We start from the raw sequence: 27,354 nt of genomic DNA, 5'->3' as shown, positions 1-27,354 counted from the left end.
CCAGCAACTCTCAGGGAAGATAAGAGCTGCCTGTGGGTCACTGGATTTCATGCCTAAAGATAAGAGTTCCCTTAGAAAGAGCTAAAACAATGGGCAGGATTAAATAAGACCTTGGGAAGGAGGGGCACGCAGGGGAGCCAAGCCCCTCCGGCGTGGCTGGGGCTCAGCTTGGGGCTGAGAGTCCCGCACGAGGGCTGCGCGCTCAGGAGGAACCGCATCCACTCCAGGAGCAGGTCTGACCCCGGGAGACATTTACTAAGCAGCACGGAACTAGTTATGAATAAGAGAAATGGAGGGACAAATAGAAATGCAGTGGGAATTATGCATTAGATCAACGAGTATTTTCTAGGAGTCCAACAAGGATTTAAATGGTTCTTCATCTCTGTTGCTTCATGGACTGAGTTCTTTCTGAGACTTTCTTCCTGGCTTTTGTTGCAGTTATTCACACCCCTTGCCATCCATCCACAATGCTGGGAAGTTGACGACACTTGGGAACTGCAGAGCTGAGATGAAAACGGGCTGGGACTGCTGTAGCTGAACAGCTCGATGACAGAAAGGTCTTCCCCAGAGAACCACAGAATTCTTACCACCTTGACAGACTGTTTTACAGGGATAATAATGTTGAATGCTTGATTTCACAAGCCACTAAACTTCGTTATAGACTTGTAGAAGGCCTGTGAGCGAGCATTAAACATCTACAGGGAAGGAGTGAGATGAAGGTAAGAAATGGTGAAACGTACTTATGCTTCCAAAAATAGTGGCTGAACATCTAGGTGCCGAGTGTCGTGCTAGGGGCAGTGTGACACAAAGCAATGTGGGAGAACTTAAGCAAATCACAAATTCTGATCCAAGTTAGGGACTTGGCAAATGTATCCATCCCTGTGAATAGGTAAGTTGATAATCATACAAGGAGGATCTCCTAAAATTAGGGACAATATGATAGGAACTTGAAATGCAATCGTCTCACGAAAGTCTCTCACGTGACAGGTCACGCTGCCTTCCTAAGCACGCACGACAGCCCTTTTCTTTTCGGAAGCTTCTCTCTTCCTGACTCCAGGCCGGAGGTGGGTTGGAGGAAGGCTGAATGTGATAGGGCCCCACCCATTCTGACACAACTGATGATCCCAGAGATGGCCAGGTGATGTGGAGCGGGTGAGGACCCTGCCTTGATCTTGGTTTCCTATTTCATGAAGGAGGGGTTGGGGGTGGGCATGGGGATGTAGCGGATGTGCAGGAAGACCAGGAACGGAAAGAAAGAGGTGCCCAGCAGCAAAAGAAACCACCAGCAGTGTGAAGAGACAACCCACAATGTGGGGAAAAATCTTCACCTGCTCTTCCTCAGACAAAGGTCTACTATCTAGAATCTATGAAGAACTTAAAAAGATCAGACCTCCCAAATTTAAAGACCCAATCCAAAAGTGGGCATCTGAAATGAACAGACATTTCTCACACAAAGAAGTAGAAATAGCAAATAAATGCATGAAAAAATGTTCAACATCACTGGTCATTCGAGAGATGCAAATGAAAACAACGCTGAGATTCCACCTCACTCCAGAAAGAATGGCTGCTATCATGAAATCAACCAATAACCAATGCTGGCGGGGCTGTGGGGAAAGAGGAACCCTGCTTCACTGCTGGTGGGAGTTTAGACTGGTGCAAGCACTGTGGAAATCAGTATGGAGATACCTCAAAGAACTAGGACTGGAAGTCCCATTTGACCCTGCTATTCCACTGCTGGGGATCTTCCCAAAGAATTAAAAGAATCATACCACAGTGATATATGTGGGCCCATGTTCATAGCAGCACAGTTTGTAATAGCTAAAACTTGGAAACAGCCCAAATGCCCATCGACTGGAGACTGGATCAAGAAAATGTGGGGTTTTTTTTATAAAATGGAGTACTACTCAGCCATAAAAAATGAGAAATTAGAGACATTTATAGCTAAGTGGATGCACATTGAGGTGATACTCTTAAGTGAAATAAATAGGACACACATGTGTGAATACCGAATAGTTTCTCTGGTGTGAGAAACTGAAAGTGTAAATAAGGACTAAATGTATAATAGGTAATGTGAAATAGGAAGAAAAGGGGCAAAGGGGAAGGAAGTGGGAGGGCTAAGGGAAAGGATAGAAGGGAATGGGATTGATATGAGAAAATGGAAAAATAGGAACAAAATCTTTGTAAATAGGGAGGGCTGGAGGGGTTGAAGGGAGGGCTGGGCAAAGGTGAAAAACAAGAACCAAGAGAGACTATGTAAAGGTGCAAATTTCCAATGATGAATGTCATTATATTGTATACCTGAAATGTACCAATGATTAGAATGAATAATTGATAATGTAAAATAGGAAGAAAAGGTCCAAAGGGGTAGAGGTAGTGGGAGGCACAGGGGAAAGGAAAGAAGGGAAAGGAAAAAATGCTGAGAAATGGAAAAAATGGAAATAAAGTCTTTGTAAATAGGGAAGGGTGGAGGGGGTGAAGGGAGGGCTAGGAATGGGGAAAAAATAAGAACCAAGATGCATTATATAAAGGTACAATTCCCAATGAGGAATGTAATTGTGTTGTATACCTACAATGTACCAATAAAAGAATTTAATACAAAAAAAAAAAAAAAAGAAAGAGGTGCCCAGGAAGGAAAGAGTTGCTGATTTCTGGGTGCCTGTGCTCAGCCACTTCCCAATGCCTCCTGCAGACAAGCGAACCAATAAATTTCCATTTCTTACTAAACTGGTTTGATGTAGGTTTCTAAAAATTACTAGTAATCAAAATGTTTCAAATTAGTATACTTAATAAATTTAAAGTGATTTATGTTAATAAGCAAAGGTTTTAGCTAAATCAAGGAATTACTTTATGAATCTAATTAAAATACATTTTGGAAACCAGAGAATCTGGTCCCAAGTTTACCACTCATTTGTTTAGTAACTTCAGATCACTGCCCTTAAAATGTGGTTTCAACACTACTTGTGAATATATAAATATACATATCTATATATGTATGTATTTCACATATATACATATAATCAAATGAGATAGTTGAACATTAAACCCCATAATGTAATCCACTCCATGGAAGGTGGTCATTGTTTATACCAGGATAAACTCAAATTAGGAAGCAGGACCAAGCGTTACAGCCATGTTGCTGATGTACTGGAAAAACTGCAGCCTGGAATGATTAGCGGAGTCTAAGAACATTCCTCAGTCAGATGGGGAGAGAATTACGGCTGTGTTAAGTGAGCTCACAGAAATTATTCAGAGCAAAGTCAGCAGAATTACCATGCCTCAAAATACTACAGATAAAAGACCTGGTGGAGCAAACAGACTGCATCCTTATAGTTAATGTGACATTATTTGGTGACATGAGAAAGGAAGTAGAAGAAATAACACCTCGAGAGATAATTAACCATTCTCTAAAAATTCCCAGGGTTGTCCAATGGTTTCAAGATCTCAGATGGATGTCTTCACTAGGATCTGTGTAGGTACTGATGTCTGTGTGTAGTCAGTAATCAGAGCAGTGGCACTATTGGATCACTGGTGAGCTTTTGAAATAATCTGAACTATTAAATTATGCAGATGGTACTGGCAAGTTGTCTTAGATGAAGAATCTAGTGCTAAAATTACATTTGAAATTCTCCATCGTGTGTGAACTCAATGGCACGCCCTCTGGATTCATGATCTACTTTTCACATTTGGCAAATGGTCTGGCCATTTGCAGTAGCAATGGAGGCATGATCGTGATGTTTAACCAAAGTATAAAAGATTATCAGGGACATCTCGGATCATTGCCAGTTGAAAACCATCAGGATCTGAAATGGAACCTTAAAAATGCCAGTTTGGACTCTCAGAAGTCAAATCTCCACAGGAGATGGAAAATAAATGATCGGAGTTTCGTTTGTCTCCACTTACGTCTCCTATCAGCTACTGTGTGCAACAAACAGACCAAAATGCCTTCAAATGCTGGAAACCATCTCCAGCCAAGATGAGCTGTCATCTTCTGTGCGCTGCGTCCTAGAGCCTCCGCCCTGCTGCTGTCACCTCCACGCTAGTGTCACTTGTTCTCTGCATGGAGCTCCCATGACACGGTACCCTGCACCTACGAGGTGGCCCTATCCGTGGAGAACAGGCACTAAAGTAAGTGTTAGTTCCCCCGCTTCACTTCAGACTAAGTACGAAGTTTCATTTGCTAATCCTTGAGACCCTGGACTCAATGACATGTCTTGAATATTGATTGGGTTTTTCTCTTACAGGAGATCTATTCCCTGATGCAAAATTAAGTACTGAGGCCTGGGGAATGGGTAAAAGGGCCCCAGAAGTTTTCCTTGTCCTTTTGAATGTACAGTAGGAAGACAGTGAAGTTTAAGATTCCAAATATTTTATTATTCTTCAATGTGTCAAAAACTCTAACATATACAGCTTTAGGATAAGATTTTCTTAGGGCTGTCAAATGATAAAACATACTGTAACCTATCTTTGAGAAAATTAATGGAGGAAAGACATTTGCTTTCTATTTGGGACTATTAAGCAGTCACGGGGCTTAGAAAAATCAAGATTTCTGCAACAGTGATGTCTGAAGAAATATCACGATGCTCTGAACCCCTTCCACACCTTTGGAGAAGAGAGTTGCTCTTTCTTTCCAGACTTGGAGAGAGAACTGAAGAACAATGTTCTTCTCTCTTGTGATCTGTAACAGTGACCATGCCTGGTGTCCAGGCCCCAAAAGCCTAGTCTTCGCCGGAGCCCTTCCCACTGGGATAAATGCTTTCCAGATAATATCACATGCGTGTTCATTGGAAAATTCAGAGTTTAAGAAAGGGGGCTCCTGCTCTAATTTGTAACATTTGCTCAAAATAGTTTTCTGTCTGAATATCAACTTACCTGAAGTCAACTTTAGACTGAAATTATAGAGAACTGGCCTGTTATGAATGCAACATGCTAAATTATTTCTCTGGCAATCTCAAGTTGCCAAACATAACTAGAAAGTAGAAAATAAAGGCAAAAGATTCCTGAAAAGGAAAAAGAAAAATCAAAGCTCATGTGCTTTCCTTACATGAAAATAAAAAAGTTGTTTTTTACTTCATATTCTCTCTCTCTCTCTCTCTCTCCCCCTCTCTCTCTCCCTCTATGCCCCCTGCAGTAATGGGAATTGAACCCAGGGCCTTCTCACCGAGCTACATTACCTCCTCCTTTAGGGATTCGGTGTTACTAAGTTGTTAAATTGCCCAGGCTGGGCTTGAACTCGCCACCCTTCGGCCTCAGCCTCCCAGGGTGCTGGGATTGTAAGCATGCACCACCATGCCCAGATTTTTACTTAGATTTTACAGGTTCCTATTTTATAAACAAGATGAACAAAGTTGGTCACCAGCCATACAAGGAACAGATATTAGTGGTGAGCACACTAACAGGTACCAGTGCTGATAGCCTGGCAGAGAAATAAAATATTTAAGCTATATATTTTTAAAAATTCAAAAATTGAAATGTGCCACAGTCAGGGCTGGTCTAAAGGACAAAGCTGTACTACAGCCTGTTAGTTTCTACCTTCTTACAAATGGATATATTCATCATGTGAAAGGAAACCACCCAATAGTATTCTGCCTGCTGTTTTAAAGGCAGGGAAGGGTATAGTCATCTGAGAAACAGGCAGGAGTAGGAGAGAAACTTTACTGTTGCTGCGGCCCCCTGAGGCTGACATAACAGACTACTGCAGACTGGATAGCTTACACAACATAAATTGACTTTCTGAAGTTCTGGAGACTGGAAGTCCAAAGCCAAGTTCTGGCAGGGCTGGTCTCCAGTGGGGGCTGTCTTCCTGGCCTGCAGATGGTCACCTTCTGCTTGTGTTCTCGCATGGCCTTTCCTGTGCACATGTGCACTCCCTTGCCTCCCTTTTCTTATTAGGGCACCAATTCTATCAGATTAGGGCCCCACCCTGATGACCTCAATTATCTACTTATCTAATTATCTCCTTAGAGTCCCTATATCCAAATACAGTCACATTGAGGCTGAAGGCTTCAATACATGGACTTGAGCTATGGGGGCACAATTCAGCCCAAAACACATGTGCATTTCATTCTTACTCAAAAGTGAAATAAATAAAATAAAAAGGAAAGAGCGCTTCATCCTCTACCAGCTTCTTGAGCATCTCCTGAGCTAGGTGTACGATAGTACTCTAGAAAATTAGCCACCATAGTGGGAACTCAGGGTAGAGTAATGAAACTAAAAATGTATTTTGATGTCTACTGTGATTTTTTTAGAAAGTGAAGCTATTTTCTAATGATGTTTGTAATGAAGTTGCTGCATATAATACACTAAATATAATACATAAAGTGCCTAACATGATACACAAGGTACCTAACATGATACACAAGGTACGAAACATGGTATAGATGTACAAAACACTCCCTCTCTTTCTATCCCTATCTTCTGTTATTTCTCTTTTTACCTTCTTGATTCTTCCTTTACTCTAATTTCTTGCTTACATTTTCAAGAACCTTGCTGTAAAAATCTTTCATTTGTTCATTTAAGAAGTAGCCTAAAGCACAGCGATGCACATCTGTATCCAGCTGTTCAGAGGCTGAGCCAAGAGGGTCGCTTGGACCCAGGAGTTCAAGGCCAGCCTGGGCAATATAGTGAGATCTTTGTTTCACAAGAAAAAAGGAAACGAAAAAGTAACCCAGAAACTAACAAAAGTCCAAATTAAGTCTTGCTCACTTGAAAGAGTTTAGAATTCAGTAAAAGTTCTTTATTTACCACACCTTCTTGGTGGATCATGGGAAGGATTCTGGTTTCTACCATGGATTTCATTTCACTCTTTTTACCTTTCCCATTTTATTATTAATTTCCAATTATCTGGATGACTCTTCAGCTCTCTATCTCACTGTTAGAAATGTGCCCCGTAAAGTGATTTCATATGCATATTATTCTGGAAGAGGACTGGAGAGGTACATTCTATTTGATTCATTTTATAAAGACGACAGGACCATGAAGTCACGGTTAGTGGTGTAGACCCTGGAGTTGGCGGCTGTGAAGTGCAGCATTTGTGGCTGCAAATCTTCGTATCCCTCCCTGTCCTAACATGGTTTTGAATCTTTGGCCGGTGATTATTGAACGGGCCTCATCATCTCAAGGAAATGTTTCAGAGGAATACTTTTTCACCTTTGATGTGTGAGTTAAGGTTTCTGTTTTGAATTTGTTTTGCTAGACCTTGGATTACACAGGGGAGGACGTAGTCTCCATTCTGCCACAATAAGCCTGCTGCCCCCGAGACAACCAGGGATATAAATCCATGGTTATAAATATGGGTTATAAATATCCTATAATTTGCTGAATGTACTGAGGCACAGCTTTGTATCAAGTATTTCTTATTCTTTTTCAAACCTCCTGGCCTTTCTCTTATCAAGATTCAACAGCAGTAGGCCCGTCACTCAGCTGCCTATTTATGCTTCAGCACAAGACTGAGAAAACATTTCACTGTTACAGATAACTTTCTCAAAAGTTAGATCCCTATTTACCGTGGAAAATTCAAGGTTTGCCTGCTTAAAATTGCCAGTTAGGCAGTCATCATGGAAATTACATTTCCGGAAGGGAAAAGCCAAGACTGAGATGGGGAGTAGACGTCATCTAAGTGACCTTTGAAGTCTATTTTATAAGGGGGACATTGAAATGAATGGTTATGAAATCGACTTGAGCAAGTCCCAGACTCATGACCAGCTGCAGAGTCAACCTAGTTCCATGCTGACCCACCCACCCTTCCTATCTTACTAACAAGCAAAGATGTCAATACTGTCAGAATACCTGTGCTGATGCGGAGTTTGCTGGAACGAGAGCAGCCGAAGATTGGATTCGCAGTCTGGCATCAGAATGGTCTTCATCTGTTTCAATTTCTGACTGTCTGGCTCAAAGATAAACTTGCATATTATATTTGCCCAATCAACACAATGTTCTGTGCGAGCTAAAATTTAGTGACATGAAGACTTTGTGACTTCAAGGCTATTTCCACTGGAGATGCTTATCTTGCAAAATGTCCGTGGCTCTAACATGCGTACTGTGCTCGATACCTACAATTCACTCCAGTGGGGGCAGCTGATGATGTCGACATTGAAGTGCTTATTTTGTGGCTTTTCTACTTCAAGGATAGTGTATGTCTCATCTTAATAGATGACAGGGGAGGTAGGCGGCAACACAGAATTGTGAAGCCAGAGCTCGTCTGCCTAGTGATTCCAAATCACAGCTTCATACCTGGCTGCAAGGTAGCTTGTTAAACATACAGTCTCATCAGTCCTACCCCTTGGACACATGATGTGGGCCTGACATTTTTAAGGGTCCACAGGAGGTGATGCTTTGCAATCAGGATTGTGAAAAATTGCTAAATCCATCACTCTCTCAATGCAGACAATTCCATTTGTGACTGGGTAACAAGACCATTAAAGAAGAAAACAGTAATAGAAAAACAGCAGCTTGGCTTTACAAATGTTAAGTGCCTTTTAAAAAGGAAAAAAAAAGATGAAATTAACATAATGAGAGTATGAGAAAGTTTAAGGTTAGTGAATTTAAAAATCACAAAGATTGGGAAGAATTCCACAACACACACTTCTAAATAAGAATCCATGGTCAAACTGACCCAAGAGGAACCTGAACAGAAAGACAAGGAATCCAAATTGCTCCCCATGGCTTGCTGGGCTCAGCAATGTGAGGCCGAATTACACTCAGCCATGGTTACTTGAGGTACTGCACACTGGGTTGGGGAAAGTCAGGTTTGCTGCAACGCAATGTCTGTGTTTCCCTGACAGCACTTTGTTAGTGCCCAGTTGAATAGGAGCTAAGTCACATTTGGAGCATATGTCATAGCATAAGGGTCTGAAATCAGTCTTCCAGACCTCATTTCTTCTGAGTGTTTATCCTGCTTCTACTTGAATACCTCAGCCTGAGGTAGCCCACTCCACTTTTAGAGCACTCTAATGATTAAAAGCTCTTCTGCATGTGGAGCTAAAATTTGTCCTTCTGTAGGGCCTACCCATCTATCTATATCTAATTGTGCTTTCACAAGACAGAGAGCTTTTCAGATATTCAGATTCCGCTCCTCTTTACTCTGTGAAACGTTCCCTGATTTTTTCACACACTCCTCACATGGTGTTGCTTAGAGTCCCTGATCACTCAGTTCATGTTCCTTGAAATGCTGTAGCGATTTGCTGTCCAGAGTTTTTGACCACAGTGCTTCAGATCTGGCTGATCAGTGCAGATACAAATGAGACCATCAGCTTTGGTGAGCTAAGTACACTGCGTCTGCACAAGGAGAGTAAGCCAAAGAGGTTTTGGCAGTCAGTTCACATCTTTGGGTTGGGTTGTACCTGCTGTCACTCTTTCCTTTACTCCAGACTGGCTTCGAACCCAAGGACACACAGAAACCTGAGCCCAGGCCTAAGGGGCCACCTGATGTGAGCCCGCGGGACTCGGTCCTTCCCACGTCCTCTCCACACCTCCCTAGGCCGAGGCACTTTGCAATATCACACTCTCCCTTGAAATTTATTTCATTGTAATCACGTGGTATTTCAGACTAGTTATCTGATTTGGGACTGGTGAGTCCCTGCAAATACCCTTATCTTTCTCACATGGAGAACTCCTCATGCTTCTAAACTGAACTCAACTTCCAGATTATCTCTCATCAGGCTCCAGGGTGCCCATTCTGTTCACAAAAGGAGCCCTGATAACCTAAACGCCCTTGCCATATTTTTCGTCTGCTCTCTGTTAAATCGCACCTCCACAGGTATATATTTATGGGGGTGGTTCCAGTACACAAATGTTGGGTAATACATCCGTCCTTACAAAACCATGCTGTTAGATTTCTCCGGACTATTGTCCAACCTATTAGTTATACTCTCAGATCTTTATCACCTGCCAATATAATTTTCATGGCAGCAGTAGTCTTTTTAAAATCATTAATAAAATAGTTGAAGGGAAAATATCAGTGACAGGTCCTCAGGGGTGTGTCCCTGGAAACTTCCACCGTACACATTGATCATACTCTCCAGGTATTATACTTTAATAAGATTATGAACCTATAAAGTAGCCAACTAAAAATATACTAGCAATTAAGTGAATCATTAAGGCTCTGAAAAAATTAAGGAAAATCTAGGAAATAATCACAGATCTGAGAAAAATAAGGAGACCTAACAACTAAGTAAAACATGATATCCTGGATTGGGTCCTGGAGCAGAAGAAGGTTATTAGTTGAAAAACTGGTGAAATTTAAATAAAGTCTATACATTACAGAATAGCATTGTACCAGTGTTCTGTTGGTGGCTTCAGTAAAAGATTATGGTTAGGAACCGTGTTAGCCTTAGAGGAAGCTGAGTGGAGGGAATATTGTGATCTCTGTACTATTTTTCAAGTCTTACATGAATCAAAAATTGTTTCAAAGAGTTTTAAAGGTTTAAAATGAAAGTATTTTTTAAAAAGGAAACACAAACACTATTAAACTCATCACTTCCAAATTGTTTTATCTATGAACTTGGAGGTATTTACTTCTATGGTATCACATTGGTTTTCTTTTTTTTTCAAATTTATTCATTTTTAAAATAAATTTTATTTTATTTTATCCCTTCCCCCCATCGATCCCCCTCCCATAGCCTGCCACTCCTTAAGACATTGATTGCTAATTAGAAGAATGGCCATAGTCTTTTCCCCAGCCTTTAACTAGAGGAACTACTTTTTGTCCATTGATTTCTATGGAAGAATCTGACCCTCTGCTGTACTCATAAACAAAATGATTGCATCATGATGTCACTTTGTAGCTCTTTTGTGTTTGTTTTTATATATTTGCTTTTTTTCTAAATTAACTTAATATTTTAGAGCAGTTTTCTGATCCCAGTAAAATTGAGCAGACAGTATAGAGATACCCCATATATCCTCTTTTCCCACATCCTTCTCTAGAATGGCACATTTTTTACATGTCATGATCACTCAAACTCTATATAATCTCATTAGGTTCATTCTTGGTGTTGAACAGGTCAATGACAGATCCATGTCCACGTACATCCTATGGGTATAGACCTGTGTGTTCTGACCTTTATCCACATTGTAGTGCTATAAAGAGAGTTCCCCTGCCCTAAAAACGTCCTCGGTGCTCTCCCTATGCGTTCATGCCCTCCCAAACTTCTGGCAACCGTGACTCCTTTCACTTTATCCACAGTGTTGTCCTTTTTGGAATGCCATAAAGTGGGAACCATACAGATACAACCTTATCAGAGTGTGTCTGCAACTTGGAAATACTCAACATTCCTCTAAGTATCCCCCTGGCTTGATCACTCATTTCTTTTTAGTGCTGAGTACATTGTCTGGAGATAGCACAGTTTATTTCTGTTGGGGTTTCTTTTGTCTGAATTGTCTGTGTGTCTGCATTTTTTCCCAGTGTGTGTATTTTTTCTGAAGCAGAGTTTTCTGAAGCCTGTAGTAATTTGAGGAACACTTTAAACACTAAAATTAGAAGAATCACTTCCTTCTTATAGTTAAACTAAAAATGAATTTCCTTATTGTGCAAAAATGTTATATCATTAACTATTTCCCTCAAATCATTGTTCAAAGCACTGCTACATAATCGTTTATGTCCTGTGTAGACTGGATTACAATCCTACATGCCACACATGGTATGATCAAGATCATTTCTGTATTGGCCACAAAGTTGCCTCAATAAATGCTGTAAATGCTTTTCTGAAATCAGACCCATTATGTCTACAGCAATTGTTGACTAACTGGCCTAGTGAAAAGTCTTACACTGATCTAATGTGATTTGTTCTCTATAAACTCTATTTTCACATATCATTTTCTAAAAGTATGTGAGGTGATTCCCCTGTTTATTAGTTGGATTGCAAGCTGTACCAGACTCAGACAAATGTAGGAGCACTGCATGGAATTCCTTCCTAATTGTCAGACTCCCACACTATGTTCGGGAAAACACAATCACAAGGCTCATTTCAGAATCGCTTCTATTTACCTTCATTTTAATCAAAAGCAAGTAATTAAGAAATTTTCTCTCCAGAAGACTTCCAATATGCAAATTTCCATTATCTTTAACACACAGTGTGAGGTGACTTTTCCATTCTTAATGAATTTTGTAATGTGGATGTGGACGTGCGTTAATGTAGCCATCGGGGAGCCCAAACACAGACCACTGGAGACAAGAATCAAGGAAACTCCTCTCTCAATAGAAGACCTAATAAAGGCAGGATGTAGCCATAATGGCCCAAGGGTCAAAAAGGACAAGAAAATCTATTACATCTTTCTAAGTCATAGGGATTAGGTATTATTTATATTGTATTGTAATATAAAAACCGGATTATATGGACAGATGGGAATGTAGCAAGTTGGTTGACCACTCAAATGGTGGATTTTTACAAATGATACCTTTTATTGCAAAAGTAATGAAATTATTATCCCTTTTCTACAGAAGAGAAAAAGTGATGCTCAGAGCTGTAAACTTGTCCTAGATGGCCGCAATGATAAAGTGGTTAAATTCATTGTTGCTATAATGAAATAACTGGGGCAGGCTACCTTTATACAGAAAAGAGGCTTATTTAGCTCATGGTTTTGGAGGTCCAAGGGCAAGGCGCTGTTCTCTGCTCAGTTCTGATGGGGCCCTCCTTGGCTTCATTGCGCCATAGTATGGCAAGGGGGTAGGACAGCGTGTAGGAGGAAGAAAATGCATTGGCAAACATGAGCCCAGAGAGGAACTGGAATCCCACAGTCCCTTCAGAGAGCAGCCTCCAGTGGAGCTATGAAGCCCCCACAAGGCCCAGCCTCCATACCATCACCACACCTAGGGCCAGTCCTCTAACACACAGGCCCTTCAAACCACAGAAGTGGTCCAGCTGGGATTTGAACCAAGCTCTGATGGGTGCTAAAGACTTCATTCTAACCTTATGGCAAACTAATTTTTCTGTAGTGAAAGCTAAATGAAGAGGTTCTCATATCCCATTGGTAAAATCTTTCAAGATCATACTTCCATACATATATTGGTCTATATTCACAAATTGTGTACTTGTGGTGCTACAATAACATAAGTATATAATAAAATATACAAAATTAGAAAAAATAAAAATACCATAATAATTTAAATATAGGCTAATAATTTCTTCTCCCAATCTAGTGGGTCATGTGATTTACCCTTCCAATTACACCCCCTCACATACAGGCTTCTCTTCCCCAAAGCTAATTACTGATATGCTTTCTTGGTAAATTCTTACGTGACTACTTTGAACTAGCATTTTTACATCAGGGGTTATAATTTCAAATACAGTGGTACCTTGGTTCATGAACTTAATTTGTCCCACAATTCTGGGGAAGATGGGTGTGGTCGTGCTCATCACTGGATGTGGAGTTTGCAAATGCAAGCAAAATTTTGCCGAAAGCTTCTGTTTGTGGACTGAATTGTTCACGAACAGAAGCATTCATGAACTGAGGCATTACAGTATAATTAATGTCCCTGTGAGTGACATGAAGGGCACATGACTTTTGGAGGTGATCAAAGAGTAAAAGCCAAACCTAATTCAACCCTGTCCTACAGATGTGTCAAGAGCAGTCTCCTCCCACAGTCTCCATAACCACATGTACCACCTGTGCAGGAGAGGGACTCCTAACTCATAGAGCTCCTGGTGGTTAACAAAGGGCAGTGTCATATTTCCCAACACAGCTCCATCGTTTGTTTTGTAGGCTGACTATGGATCTGCACTAAAGGACTGAAACGTTAAGGCCCAGGTCTGAATTTTGCAAGCGAAAGATTCTTTTTCTTTCATGAGAATCATTTCCATTGTTGCTAGGATGCTGAATATTTAGTTAGGGCATGTTCCAGGCAGTCGGTTCTCACTTTAAACTCCCAGCACTGCATGGAGGGAGAGTTTTGCCGGGGAATAATCATGCTCTTGGTGCCATAATTTGTCAAGGCAGTAAGGTACAGCAGGGGCAATTACACTACAGAGCTTACTATGTTCCTTTGTATTGTTTTAATTCAGTGGCTATCAGAAGTGGAAATATTAAAAGTCAATCCCCACTATAGACGACCTCAAAGACAAAGTCACTCTGCCTACCATGTGTCTGAGTCTTCAAGTAGACAAATCTGGGGACTGGTAAGGGGAGAATTGGGATTTTGAATTCTGAACCACTGATTATCAATCAGTCTGGGGGCTTTTGGAGAAAAATCAAAATAGATGAATCTTCCACCCTGTGTGTATGTGTGTGTGGGAGGATTATAAAAATGAAAACATACCCAAAGAGCCAGTACATTTTCTCTGAAGGATTTCTCTGGAAATATTGGTGGCAAAGTGTCATTTTCAGTGGAGTGCACCATTTTGTCCCATCAGTACTGACAGTCCACCCACACGGGTCTTGTTAGCCATTTGCTGTGGGCAAGACCATGAACATGCAGACCCAGTAGCTACAATGAGGTGTGATTGCAAGCAGAGACAGACTGCCACATATTTGGAGAAACAGCTATTGCTTTGACAGAAGTCAGTAACTTTCAAACAGTTCTAGTGTATAAGTTTCCAAGGAAACACTTTACTCGGTCACCTTAGATCCAGTTAATCCTCTGGCTAAATAATCACAACTGGTAACAGCTCCGATTAAGTAGGTCTAAGTAGGTCCCAAATCTTTGCCTTCCTTTTTTTTTTTTTTTTTTTTGGTACTGGGGATCGAACTCGGGACCTTGCGCTTGGGGGCAGGTGGCAGAACCACTGAGCTAAATCCCCAGTCCCTTTGCCTTTCTTCTAACTCATCCCTAAGATGCCTCTTTACTTTTACCCAAACTATCTTCATTTATCAAGAAGTACATCAGATCCTGCCTGCTCTTTCATCTATTTATAGTAATTCTTCTCATCTCCAAATTATTTTATTCATTCAACAAATATTTATGAGCATCTACTACGTGCTACACACAGTTGTCATTGCTGTGGATACGTTGTTGATCCAGACACACCAAGTTCTGGGCCTTGTGGAACTCAAAGTATTAGTGGGAAGACAAGTACAGTCACAATAACAGCAAATAGCGATATATACACACACACAAATATACACATATTTTATTTATATAGTAAGACTTCAGAAAATAGTGCTCTAAAGAAATATAAAGCCAAGTAAGAGAAATTTGCACATCCATTGTCTGTGCCACTCAATTCCCATATAAAACCTTGTATCCTGATTTATCTTTTAGTCTGTGACTGTTTTGTAAGAGTCTTGAGAGAGAGCTATGCTATTTTTGTATCTTCTGCAGTGCCCAGCTCAGGTCTCAAAACAGATGTTCAAAAAATATAAGTTGGATTTCCTCAATTAAATGAAGTCTATTTGCCTGCATCATGGAGAGGGATTTCAATCTGCTTCTGACTAATGGGCTGGCTTAGACCCCACAGGAAGATGAGAAGCTTTGGGAATGGTTGCAGCGGTCAGAGTGACAGATGCTAATTTAGGTCACAGAAATTTTGTTCTGAAATATGCTCAGATTCCATCAGTGTAACACTGTCACTATACGGTGATGGTTCTTAAGATAAAATGTTCATAGTTTCTCCATTTTCTAGAACACTCCTGACTCCAGAGATTTTTGCTTCTTCTAAAATAAAGTTTGTAATTATCTGTTGTTGTAGACTTAATTTTATAATGAAGAACTCTTGATATTAGTAAATCCACAAATCACAGGGGAAAAAATAATTCTGAATAAAGCAGGGCCTGTAGGAGCTTCTGTCCTGAATGCCTTTGGCTTCTTTACATCACCAAAATCTGAATGGCTTATCTCTATGCCATTCTTTGCTCTGTGCACAATTTACACTTACAGTAGGTCAGTTTATTAAGTATCTGTCAGTGTCCACGACCATAGGACTGACCTGGGTGAACAAGGCAGAAATGCACAGTTATGAAATGCTGCACTGTCTCTGGGGTGGGGACCAGCCGGGCACTGTGCTACCTTTCCTCACCTGCCAACTGTATAACTGAGCAGGCAGAGCACTTCCTGTGGGACCTCATACGTGCTTGCAGAGGACAGAATGTGTGATCTGCAGTCAGACAAAGGGAGATTCCAATCCTAATTCTGCCACTCATTGGCCAGGTAACTTGATGTTCATTCTCTCTCTCTCTATCTCTCTCTCTCTCTCTCTGAATTTGACTTTCCTCACTGTATAAAGAGCATAAAAGAACCACCTTGCAGAGTAGTTGTGAGCATTACATGAGATAAAGCATATAAATGCTTCATATCTCATATTGGAGACATATATCACTGTTTTAATTACTATCTTTCTTCTCACTTATAATCACCTTGTACTAAGCTTAAAACAAGAATTTGAAAAAGATACCTTTCCAGATTTCAAGGAACTCATAGTCTAAGTCTAGAAGGTGAGGGACAAATCCAAGTAGATAATTCTAACAAGAGAATAAACAAAAAACAATGACAAGGGACTCTGGAGCCCTCTGGGATCTTGAAGGAAGAATGTCTAACTCAGAGGGCGGGTAAAGGCTTCCCAGTGACTGTCACAGAGGAGTTCACAGGGGTAAATGCAAGTTCAGGAGTGGTAAGAATGGAAGGGCAGCCAAGGACAGGGTATAGGACAGGCAGGAGCGTGGAAACAAGCGTCAGACTATATGTAGAAGGAGCTACCAGTCATTCAGTGCTGCTGCCCACAAAGTCCACGGCAGAGGGTGGCAAACACAGAGAGCTGTATTGGGAACATGGGCAGGAAGCAGCTGGTGGTGAGAGCTCTTGGAGCTACATCCTGGTAAGGATTGAGAAACCCACCTTGTAGAGAATTGGTAGAAAAATGCAACTAAAAATTGGTAGAAAAGCATTTAAATAAAGAATTAGCATGGCTATATTTGAACAAAACCTATCACACTGGCAACGGTGCCAAAAAAGGATTGGATGAAAGTGCTAGGAGGTAGAGAGACTGAAATAAGATTCCGAACTAGGGCTTGGCTGTCAGTTGTCAGGAAGAATTCAAAATCAAGAGTTAATTAGGTAGGGCTAGGTGTAGAGAGGGAGAAGTCCAGGAGGACTCACAGGCTTCTACCTAGGGGGTGAAATAGAATGAATTTAGAAAGTCCAGGGAAATTGCAATAGGGATTGGACCTTCTGTGCTTCAGGGTCCTTAAATACCGTGCAATTATGAGAAGCATCCAGGTGGAGACTAATGGAGAAAGCCAGAGAATTTTGTGAGTTCGAATGGCATTTCGGCCCCATAAGCAGCAGGGTGCACTGCGGTACAGAGTAGGAGGATCAATGGATCAGCCTTCCCAGCGTGCGAGAGCTACACAGGCCAAATGCGTGCCTGCGTGATGCTCATTGAGTGGCTGGGGACATCAACACATCCCTCAAACTTCACCTACAGTGTGCACTGCAGGGGCAAATAACAGCCCGGCCGAACAGGACTGGAGGTGCCGTCCTTTGCTAAGATCAGACCCCAGGCTCAATCCAAAGGACAGCATCCTGGGAAGAGAGCTGGAGAATTTGGGGGGTTTGTTCGCAGTGGCACAAGCTCTTCCCTTACCCGAGACCTGTCAATGCCCACACCACCTCCAGTGATGCCAATATTAAGTGCTCTCTAATTTATTATCCCTTCTCCTCTCCGCAGAGCACACTATTAACCGTTCTGACCTCCGCAGCCACGTGCTCCTCTCCACTGATGCAGCGATCAATGCCCATAAAATAGCTTTTTCCTGAGAAGTCTCAAGCACCTCAAAATTCATCTCAGTAGCTTAACCTGCTCCCAGATCCTCGATGTGGTTAAGACATGAGTGTCAAGGGTCCAGGGTCAGGATTGATTCCTGTGAGGGGGACCCAGGCGGCGGAGACACCGCCCGTCAGGGAGACAGTGCGCTGCTATTCCACAGTGACCTGCAGAGGGCGCCACTCGGCGCCTCTCCCCACCCCTACCAAGCAAAGCCAAACTGCCTGAGTCTTTCCAAGGATTCCCATTACTTTGCAGCTTTGCAAGTACACTCATTAAATAGTTCTGAACTTTTGACTTTAAAACCCATTCTTACTGAAGATGAGTGGCTGTTTCTGATTTGCCTAATAAAATAACGTGGCTAAAGGGAGAGGTGCTTGTAGAAACCATCAAGAGGCTATGTAAATTGCAGGAGGAATTATATACTTGGTTATAAGTGAACTCAAAGCCATTAATATATATGTGTAAAAAAAGAGTTTTGATACTCCTAGATCTAGAAATAGTGTTTGCGGGGTCTTCTAACAAATACTGGAATATGTGATCAAATATAGAGCTTATTGCAAGTACAAGCAGGGCAGGAACCCATACAAGATTCATTATATTTACAATACTGGGGAAGTGAAAGCATTTATGATGGTCTTTTAAAGAAAATTCTTTCCAGATAGCACATGCGAGGATGTAGACAAATCCAAATTTTTTAAAACTCCAGACCGATCTTTCTTACAAGATAGCTCAGCTGCAGGACAGATTCGTCCTCCCTTCCTTTCAACTTCTTTCTTGGCTATTTTAGGGAAATAACAGTTAGCTCTGGATATACAACTAACAGACACCTTGACATATATTTAATCACCTGTCAATGTCCCAGTTGGTGACGTGATTTTGATGGAGTGTCCCCAACCTTACACTTGGAGAAGTGTAAATGAAAAGCACAGTAGCATTGGCCACAGGTACTTCTGGTAGGCCATGCAGAATCTCAAAGTGTAGAGATTGCCTACATTTTAGAAAACCTGAATTGGCACGGAGTACACTTTCCAGGGGTGTGTTTTCTGGATGCTTTCTTGGAATCAATTTCAAGGTAAAAGTATGAGGTTGGAAGCAGAAGATGGAGAAAACCCTGTAGAACAATTTCAAAGATATGGTTACTTCTTGGTAGACAATATGAGAGACTGTGCTGACAACTTACATAGTATGACTCAAGTTGGGTTCTATGAACAAGGATTGACAGAACCTATGCTAAGCACATCTGCAAACAAACAAAAAATAGTGGAACTGTTTGCATTTTTGCTTTTGTCTTTTGGACTTGAGGTCTTGCTTTTCAAATGAAAAGAAGTTTGTGAATGTTCGTACCCCATTGAGGATATGCTGCTAATTACATTTCAATAACATTTGCAAAATTAATTTTGTTTTTTTTCCAATGCAGTTTACACTGTGAAGAGCTTTATGTTTATATAGAATAATCATGGATTTATAATCCATTGTTCTGTCTAAAATCTACAGATTCATGCATGAACTTACAGGGCTCAAGTTTGGGTTCAGCAATGTACAATCCCTTGAAGCCTTGAAAAGTCCATTGAGAACTAAGTGTCTGTGATCTTTCAGTTCTATCACAGAAGAAAAAGTGACAGGTAAGCGGTGTCTCTCTCTTGATCAGCTAACCCTGGTTAGGTTGGAGATGCTAATTAACTTGTGGCAGTTATGGAATCGAGCATCAATTTTCTATAGTTCTTTGTAGAATTAAATTAATGTCTTGAGGTTGAAAACCTTTTAGATTAGAACATAAAAGACTGGCTGTGCCTTTTAATTTACTTTAATTAGACTCAACATTCATTAGCTATTTTCTGCATGCTAAACAAAGTACAAGATACCGTTGAATTAGTCTAAAAAAGCACACCAAGATGATGATCCATAGGGTAATCATAGGGGACAAGAAAAGAACATTGTGTATGGTGTTAAAAGTACAATGCATAGTGTGAGAAATTGAAAGTGTAATTAAGGATTAAAAGGATTAAAACAAATAATTGATAATTTGAAATAGGAAGAAAAGGTCCAAAGCGGTAGGGGTGATGGGAGGGGAAGGGGAAAGGAAAGAAGGGAAAGGAAAAATTATGAGAAAAGAAGAAAAATGGAAATGAAGTCTATGTAAATAGGGAAGGGTGGAGGGGGTGAAGGGTGCACAGGTAATGGAGAAAAAACAAGAACCAAGGTACATCATGTAAAGGTGATAAATGTAAATGTATTGTATACCTAAAATGTACCAATAAAAGAATTTAAGGAAAAAAAAGTACAATGCAAAATAATGTTAGTTATAAAATTATTTGTACTGTATATGTAAGAAAAATACTAAATAGTTTTATAATTACTGACATAATAATGTAATCATCTTAAAATGGTCTCCTACACTCAAGAACACTAAGGAATCCTGTTAAAAGTTGCCAGCAATTCCTCAGACAGAGAACTCATATCTAGAATATATGAAGAACTAAACAAATTAGGTTCCTCAAATAAAAGACTCAATCAAAAAGTGGACAAGTGAAATGAACAGACCCTTCACAGAAGAAGTACAAAGGCTGAAACACTCAACAGAGCTTGTCATCAGTGAAATACAAATTAAAAGAGTGAGACTTTATTGTCCTCCAAGAAAGAATGGCTGTCATCAAGAAATCAAATAATAACAAGTGCTGGAGAGGCTCCTGGGGTGAAGGGAATCTTCTCCATTGTTGGTGGAAGTATAAACTAGCACACTATGGAAATCAGTATGGAGATTCCCCCAAAAACTAAAACTATAACTTCCATTTGACCCAGCTATTCCCCTTCCAGGTATCTTCCCCAAAAAATTAAAGATACTATATTACAGAAATACATGCATACCCATATTTATGGCAGCACAACTCATAATAGCTAAATCTGAGTATCAGCCCATAGACCCATCAACAGCTGAATGGATTTTTTTAAAGTGCCATTTACACACCATGGAGCACTACTCTGCCATAAAGAAGGATAGACTTGGCGAGTCACATGGAACATGCCAAATCAGCGCATGCCCTGGCAGCAATCCACTGGACACCACCACCCCAGCTCCTCTGTACAGCCACCTGGTTCCACACTACAAAGATGCAGAGGACACTGGACTACCAGACCATGGTACTGGGTCCCGCCACTCCCAGCCCAGAGGTAGGGGCTTCTGAGCCACTGTCCCACTGCTCCTGGTCCAGAGGAAGGGGCTTCCGGGTCACCATCCCTCCCACCACTCCGAGCCCAGAGGTAGGGGCTTCTGAGCTGTCATCCCACTGCTCCTGGTCAAGAGGAAGGGGCTTCCCAGTCACCATCCCTCCCACTGCTCCCAGCCCAAAGGAAAGGGCTTTTGGGCCACCACCCCTACCACTGCTCCCGGCCCCTGTCCCACCTCTCCCAGCTCAGAGGAGGTAATCCATGCAGGAACCAACAGCAGCCCCCGCCCCACCATTGAAATGGGAAAACATGTAAATAAGTCTCAAAACCAGACTTCCAGATCACCTACAGCAACCCCAAAGGGGAATGAGATGGAACACTCTGATACTCAACCACCTGGACCCACTGAACTGGCAACAAAAGGGGATCTGGAAAAAATGAAATCAGAAGTAATTTCTCAGATAACAGGAGAAATTGTGCCCCTAGTGCAAGACATGATTAATAAATCTGCAGAGGAGCTCAGGAATATGATAGACTCCCAACATAGGAAACAAATGGAATTCATAAAACAGATGCAAATAGATTTCCAGGACATGAAAAACTCCATTGAAAGTCTACACAGCAGAATGAGCCAATGTGAGGACAGAATTTCAGATATAGAAGATAAGATTGCAATTAGTGACCAGGAAAAGAAAAATTGCTTCAAAATTATAAGGGAACATGAGAAATCAATACAGCAGCTGCTAGATGATGCAAAGAAGAATAACATAAGACTGATTGGAGTCAATGAAGAAACAGGAGAGAGTGCAGATGACATAAAAAAATCCCTTCACAGAAATAATGGCAGAAAACTTCCCAAGTAGGGGAAAAGAACTTGACATACAGATAAGTGAGGCATATAGGACTCCAAATAGCCTTGATCAAAAAAAATCTACACATAGGCATATAATGGTTAAAATTCTAGAAACTCAACAGAAGAACAAAGTTCTACAAGCAGTTAGAGAAAAGAAACAAATCACAAAGGAAAGCCCATCAGAATCACAGCAGACTTCTCAACACAAACCATCAAGGCAAGAAGAGCTTGGAGTGACATATTCCAAGCCCTAAAACAAAACAGCCTCCAACCCAGATTGATGTACCCTGCAAAACTATCTTTCAAAATGGATGGAGATATAAGATATTTTCATGACAAAGAGCACCTTAGGAACTTCGTGAATACCAAACCAGCACTCCAAAGAACTTTACACAATATCCTAGGAACAGACATTGAGGATCACAACCCCAGGAAGCAAAGCAGAATGAACTCATCTGGCATGACAAGAAATTAAATGGAAAGGGGGAGAACCCAACAAAAAGAAAAAGTCATGGCAATGACAAGTCAATATGTTTCAGTTATAACCATCAACTTTAATGGTCTCAATTCACCAATCAAAAGAAATAGACTGGCAGAATGGGTCAAGAAGCAAAATCCAACAATATGCTGCATACAAGAAACACACTTAATTCAAAAGGAAACTCATAGACTGAATGTTAAAGGGTGGAAAACAATACTCCATGTGACAGGAACCTGAAAAAAAGCAGGAGTAGCTATCCTCTTGGCAGATCAAGTAGATTTCAAACCAACACTGATTAAGAGAGATGGAGAAGGACACTACATCCTTGTAAAGGGAAGAACCCAAGAGGAAGAGATGACAATCATAAATATTTATGCACCAAACACTAGTACATCCAACTATATAAAACAAACACTAATGGACATGAAAAGTCATATATGCACCAATACAATTGTAGTGGGGGACCTCAACACCCCACTGTCACAAATAGATAGATCAACTAGACAAAAAACAAGTAATGAAATACTAGAACTCAATCAAACTCTTGAACAAATGAACTTAACAGATGTTTACAGAGTCTTCCACCCCACAAAATCAGAATACATATTCTTCTTAGCTGCACATGGGTCATTCTCCAAAATAGACCACATACTCACACATAGAACATGTTTAAGTAAGTGCAAAGGAATTGAAGTTATCCCCTGTATATTATCAGACCATAGTGCAATGAAATTGGAGATCCATAGCAAAAGAAACTGGAAAAATTTCATAAACACGTGGAAATTGAACAACACACTTCTGAATAGCCAATGGGTCACAGGAAATTAAAGAAGAAATCAGACAGTTCCTTCAATTAAATGACAATGACAATACAACATATCGGAATCTATGGGACACAATGAAAGCAGTCTTACGAGGGAAATTCATAGCAGTGAATACACCTATTAGGAAAACAGAACAAGCCCAATTAAACAACCTGATGCTGAACCTCAAGATTCTAGAAAAAGAAGAGCAGGACAACCCCAAAGCTCATACAAGGGAGGAAATGATAAAGATCAGAGGAGAAATCAATGCGATGGAGACTAAGAGAATGATACAAAAAAATCAATGAAGCCAAGAGTTGCTTCTTCGAAAGAATCAACAAAATTGACAAACCCTTAGCCAACCTTGTCAGAAAAAGGAAAGAAAAGGCCCAAATCCATGCAATTAGGAATGAAAAGGGTGAAATTACAACAGACCCAGCAGAAATCCAGAGGATCATCAATACCTACTTCCAGAACCTATATGCCAATAAGATGGACAACACAAAAGAAATGGACAGATTCCTAGATACATATGAATTACCAAAGTTGAACCAAGAAGATCTAAAAATTCTGAACAATTCAATATCAAACAATGAAATTGAAAACGTATTTAAAAACTTATCAACTAAGAAAATCCCGGGCCCTGATGGCTTCACTGCTGAATTCTACAAGACATTTAGAGAGGAACTGCTGCCACTACTGTTTAAACTCTTCAATGAAATTGAAAGGGAAGCAATACTCCCAAATTCATTCCTGGAAGCAAGCATCACCTTGATCCCAAAAGCAGAGAAAGACCCAACCAAAAAGGAGAACTGTAGGCCAATCTCACTAATGAACATAGATGCAAAAATCCTTAATAAGATAGTGGCAAACAAAATGCAGAAGATCATCAAGAAGATCATACACCCTGATCCAGTGGGATTCAACCCAGGGATGCAGGGATGTTTCAACATATGCAAATCAATCAATGTAATACACTATATCAATAGAGCCAAGGACAAAAAACATATGACTATCTCCATAGACGCAGAAAAAGCATTTGACAAAATCCAACATGCATTTATGATAAAAACCCTACAAAAAATTGGAATAGATGGTCTCTACCTCAAACTGATAAAAGCCATCTATGAAAAACCAACAGTCAATATCACACTAAAGGGTCAAAAACTGAAATCCTTCACACTCAAATCAGGAACAAGACAAGGATGTCCACTATCACCACTCTTGTTCAATATAGTTCTGGAAACATTAGCCATGGCAATTAGACAAGAGAAATAAATAAAAGGAATAAAAGATAGGTAACGAAGAAGTCAAGTTGTCATTATTTGCAGATGACATGATACTCTATATAGAAGACCCCAAGAACTCCACCAAAAGTCTTCTAGACTTAATAACCAAATTCAGTCAAGTAGCTGGTTACAAGGTCAACACACAAAAATGAATAGCTTTCCTCTACATGAATGACAGACTCACTGAGAGAGAAATAGGGCAAATAATTCCTTTCACAATAGCATCCAAAAACTGAAATACCTAGGAATCAACTTAACAAAAGAAATCAAAGACATCTTCTCTGAAAACTATAGCACTCTGAAAAGAGAGATTGAAGATGATATCAGAAAATGGACAGACATCCCCTGCTCCTGGGTAGGAAGGAATAATATAGTGAAAATGGCCATACTTCCAAAACTGCTATATAGATTTAATGCAATTCCAATTGAGATCCCAGCAGCATACTTCATGGACCTTGAGAAAAAAATCCAAAAATTCATTTGGAGCAAGAAGAGACCCAGAATAGCAAAAGCAATTCTAGGTAACAGAGATATGCCAGGGGGTATCACAATCCCCAACCTGCAACTCTACTACAAAGCTACTGTGATAAAAACAGCATGGTACTGACAAAGAAACAGACTTGAGGACCAGTGGAACAGATTAGAAGAAGCAGAAACAATGCAAGACACACTCAGCCATCTCATCTTTGATAAAGGAGCCAAACACCCTCACTGGGGGAAAGATAGCCTCTTTAATAAATGGTGCTGGAAAAATTGGGTTTCAGCTTGCCAAAGATTAAAATTAGACCTATATCTCTCGCCATGCACTAAACTAAAATCAAAATGGATTAAAGATCTAAATATTAAAATAGAAACTCTGAACCAGTTGGAACAGAGGTTAGGTAGAACTCTTGAAGACATCAGTGTAAGAAAAGATTTTATGAACAAAACCTCAGTTGCCCATGAACTAGCACAAACAATCAACAAGTGGGATCTCTTCTTATTAAAAAGCTTCTGGACAGCAAGAGAAATCAACAGCAGTATGAAGAGACAACCCACAATGTGGGAAAAAATCTTCACCTGTTTTTCCTCAGATAAAGGTCTACTATCTGGAATCTATAAAGAGCTTAAAAAGATCAGACCTCCCAAATTTAAAGACCCAATCCAAAAGTGGGCATCTGAAATGAACAGATATTTCTCCAACAAAGAAGTAGAAATAGCAAATAAATACATGAAAAAATGTTCAACATCACTAATCATTCGAGAGATGCAAATGAAAACAATGCTGAGATTCCACTTCACCCCAGAAAGAATGGCTGCTATCATGAAATCAACCAATAAGAAATGCTGGTGGGGCTGTGGGGAAAGAGGAACCCTGCCCCACTGCTGGTGGGAGTTTAGACTGGTGCAACCACTGTGGAAATCAGTATGGAGATACCTCAAAGAACTAGGACTGGAAGTCCCATTTGACCCCACTATTCCACTGCTGGGGATCTTCCCCAAAGCATTACAAGAATCATACCACAGTGATATATGTGCACCCATGTTCATAGCGGCACAGTTTGCAACAACTAAAACTTGGAAACAGCCCAAATGCCCATCAACTGGAGATTGGATAAAGAAAATGTGGGGGTTTTTATTTATAAAATGGAGTACTACTCAGCCATAAAAAATGAGAAATTAGAGACATTTATAGCTAAGAGGATGCACATTGAGGCAATACTCTGAAGTGAAATAAATAGGACACACATGTGTAAATACCGAATAGTTTCTCTGGTGTGAGAAACTGAAAGTGTAAATAAGAACTAAAATGTATAATAGGTAATGTGGAATAGGAAGAAAAGGGTCAAAGGGGAAGGAAGTGGGAGGGCTAGGGGAAAGGATAGAAGGGAATGGGAGTAGTATGAGAAAATGAAAAAATAGGAACAAAATCTTTGTAAATAGAGAGGAATGGAGGGGTTGAAGGGAGGGCTGGGCAAGGGTGAAAAATAAGAACCAAGAGAGACTATGTAAAGGTGCAAATTTCCAATGATGAATGTCATTATATTGTATACCTAAAATGTACCAATGATTAGAATGAATAATCGAAAATGTAAAATAGGAAGAAAAGGTCCAAAGGGGTAGGGGAAGTGGGAGGGGCAGGGGAAAGGAAAGAAGGGAAAGGAAAAATGCTGAGAAATGGAAAAAATGGAAATAAAGTCTTTGTAAATAGGGAAGGGTGCAGAGGGTGAAGGGAGGGCTAGGAATGGGGAAAAAATAAGAACCAAGATGCATTATGTAAAGGTACAATTCCCAATGAGAAATGTAATTGTGTTGTATACCTAAAATGTACCAATAAAAGAAGTTAACAACAACAACAAAAGGATAGACTTGAATCATTTGTAGGAAAATGGATGCACCTTGACACCATAATGTTAAGTGAAATAAATCAGACACATAAGCTTAAAGAACACATAGTTTCTCTTATATGAGAAACTCAGAGTAAAAATTGAAGAGCAAAATCAAAAATAGATAACAAGAAGTAAGGAGATAGGTCATTCTAAGAGAGGAAGGGGGTCAAGGGAAGAAGGGAGAGGGAGGGAGAGAAGGATAAGAGATAAAAGGAACTGAGATGTGGCATGCACACGCACCAACTCCCCACATGGAATGTAAGCATTACGTACTACACGCATGTACTATAAAAATTTTAAAACTCTTGAAGAGAAAAAAGCCCCCTGCTGTCGAATGCACGATCTCCTTGAGTATGCATAGGTAGCGTTTCTCATGTGAAAAAACAAATTAGTTCTTTTCAACTAGCTACTTGCTAATAGATCTCTGTCAGTGTCGAGAGCCATGCTACATAAATTTTGGGGGGAAATCATTTCACAATTAAAGTATGACTATCGCTGTCTAAAGCCCAATGTTGCCTGGCCCAAGACCAGCTATGGTGAGTGGAAACATAACTCTGTTTTGCCTCCAGTCACAAGTTGAGGCCTCAATGGTCCCGTGATGCTGTGCCGCTCAAGGGCAAGAGTGCATCAGCTGAAGACATCCTGGTTCTTGGAGAACCCAGTAGTAATACAGAAAGAGAAAGGTTTCTACTGCGGGAGGGAAA

At 40.4% G+C, this 27,354-nt stretch overlaps 1 long non-coding RNA gene across 1 annotated transcript; it reads left to right on the top strand.

The window, feature by feature from the left end:
* Positions 1 to 56: 56 nt before the first annotated feature.
* Positions 57 to 26,355, top strand: LOC147827601 (uncharacterized). Its single transcript, XR_015451933.1, has 3 exons — positions 57 to 719; positions 19,185 to 19,312; positions 20,093 to 26,355. It is a non-coding gene; the product is annotated as an uncharacterized LOC147827601 (long non-coding RNA).
* Positions 26,356 to 27,354: the final 999 nt, after the last annotated feature.

Source organism: Heterocephalus glaber, unplaced genomic scaffold (assembly GCF_053883595.1).
Source record: "Heterocephalus glaber isolate CG9 unplaced genomic scaffold, H.glaber_assembly_v1.0 deba00001442, whole genome shotgun sequence".
NCBI classification, from domain to species: Eukaryota; Metazoa; Chordata; class Mammalia; order Rodentia; family Bathyergidae; genus Heterocephalus; species Heterocephalus glaber.
The sequence above is the reverse complement of the archived record's forward strand: the minus strand, read 5'-3'. Positions and strand labels throughout refer to the sequence as shown.